Genomic DNA, 2,608 nt, shown 5'->3' with positions numbered 1-2,608 from the left:
TTTTTAGATGGCAGACAGTTTCTAAGAGGGAAGAAGAACATGGCATCACTCTTGCCATGTTCTACTGGACAAAATCACAAAGGCAGCCTAGATTCAAGGAGAGGGAAGATAGACTACCTGTGGATGGAGGAGCAGCAGGTACCTGCAAGGATAGGTGGAATTGGTGGTGGCCGACCCTGAGGCAATCTACTGCACATATATGCATGTATGAACAAAGAGTTCCATGGTCACACAAGTTTGGGAAATCTGGGTTAAACACAATCAAAAATGTTTCTTAACAGCAAGACTTCTTAGAGCTGTTAAAATGCTAACTGAAGTGCCAAGATTGACATATAGCGGATAGCAAGAGCAAAAAGAAGTAAAGGGGGTGGGGGGTATAACTATTGCTTACTAGCCTAACTTCACCCCTTCTGACCTTCTACACAGATTAATATGAGAGAAGAGGAGAAAAATGTAACCAGCCTAATAGGAAACTGCAGTTTTTGAGAGATGTAAAATGTCTCTAGAAAGTTGCAAAGGATCTGGACCAATTTCAGTATTTTCTCCTTCCTTTATAGAAACAGCCAGTTTTCTTGTTAATTAAAGCCTCCCTCAGCATGAATGCAGATTCCAGACTTGATGCTTAGGAAAAGCTATCCCATTGCTAATTAAAATGATTTCTTCCTGCCTTCACAAACAAGTTTTAAATGAGTTTCAATAAGTTGTGGGAAGATAATGGAATCTAGGATGACTTTTCAATTCTTTGTCTCATATTAAGCAACTGGTGTTCTCTTGACTCTGATCAGCTCAAAAGCATGAAAATGACCCATCAAGGTGACTGATGCCCTGGAGAGATGCTGTGTGTGTGGAGGCAGCCTAGTGGGAGAAGAGGACAAGCCTTGGAAACTGCCTGACCTGCTTTGATATTCCTGTTTCTGTATTTACTGTTGGGGAATCCTTGGGGAAGCTCCATAACTTCTCTGATCCTCAGTTTACTCAGCTATAAAATGGGGATGAAACAAACAAACAAACAAATAAATAAATAAATAAAAACTTGTAAGTTTTTTGGAGAGATTAAATGTAACATTGCATTCTTACCTTTTTGTTCCAACCACTCGCTCAACAAATATTTAGTTATTGTGTCTCTAGTGAGTGGCAGGCAGTGTACCATGTGCAGGGTACATAGTCTGAAAGGGAAATTAACCACATGCGAGTAAACTAACAAATAATAAATTTGCAACTAAATGTTTTTGCAAACTATTGAAAACTCAGGTCAGTGCCATACTAGACGTGATCAGGATGCTGTGATAGGTAACAGCAGTAGGAAACAAGCAGTGTCTTATCTTAGAAAGGGTTATGGAAGAATGTCTCTTTGAGTTGATGTTCAGGTTGAAAGATGAAGGAGGAGAAGGAGCCAGTCATCTGAGATGTGAAGAGAAGAGCATTTCAGCCAGAGAGGATGGCAAATTCCAAGTTTCTAACTTGACAAAGAATTTAGTGTGTTTGAGGATCTGACACAGACCAATTGGCATAATGTGAGGGGAAAGCTGGAGAGCTGGCAATGGAAGGATCGTGTAGGATCTAGGTAAGGAGTTTTGGCTTTATTGCAAGTGCCATAGGAAGGCATTGTGGGATTCTGAGTAGAGAAAAACATGATCCAATTTACAACACTAGAAGATCACTTGGCTCCCTCTGTGGGCTGAATTGAAGTGGAGCAAGAGTGGAGAAGGGGGAAACAACACAGAGGACAGTGCAGTAGTCCAGGAGAGGGATGGTGCTGGCACATGCTGGGGTGGTGGGACCAGCAATAAAAATAAATTAACAAAGTATTTGTAGTTGAACTGGCAGAACTTGATGGTGGATTGGGTGTGGCAAGTGAGGGAGACTAAGGGATTGAAATTGATTTTTCTGAGTTTTGGTGTGAAAACTGGGAAAGCAGAGATTCAATTTACTGAGTAGGGGAAATTGGAGGAAGGGTAGGTTTGGGGTGGAAGTCAAAAGAACTTGAGACTTTCAGTTTGGGCAAGCTACATTTGTGAGAGGAGTAGTTTGAGATGCCAAGTAGGCATCTAAATGTATGAGATTGGAGATCTGATGTGAGGTCTTGGCTAGAGATACGCATTTGGGAGTCATTAGCATACAGTCAGAGTTTAAAGCCATGGGACTGGATGAGACCACTTAGGAGAAGAGAAGGGCAGGAGGGAGTCCTGAATTGAATTGAATAAGATTGAATAAAGGAGGAGGAGCCAGTGAGGGAATGAGGAATGGCTAATGGAGTGGGGAAAAAGCAGGATTGTCCAATGTTGAGAAAGCTAAGAGAGGAAAGGAGTGTGTTTCATAGAGAAATATTGGAATGCTACGAGAAGTGAGCATGAAGAAGAGTGGTCTGTCCCTTGGATTTAGTGACATGGTGTGGTGTGGGTAGAACGCAGATGGGTGGAAAAAAGAATGGGAAGTAAGGGCGTGAAGATGTTGTATGCTGATATCTCCTATGAGAACTTAAGAAAGGAGAAATGGAAGCGTACTAGAAGGCAAGTGAGACCAAAAGAAGTGCAGCAGAGCTTTCTAGTTGTCTATTCTCCCTTTCTGTTTTATTACGCTCTTTGGGGGGGCAGCAAGTTAAAAAAAC

The sequence above is a fragment of the Cynocephalus volans genome, chromosome 4 (assembly GCF_027409185.1).
Source record: "Cynocephalus volans isolate mCynVol1 chromosome 4, mCynVol1.pri, whole genome shotgun sequence".
In the NCBI taxonomy this organism is placed as follows: Eukaryota; Metazoa; Chordata; class Mammalia; order Dermoptera; family Cynocephalidae; genus Cynocephalus; species Cynocephalus volans.
Note: the sequence above shows the minus strand (reverse complement) of the source record.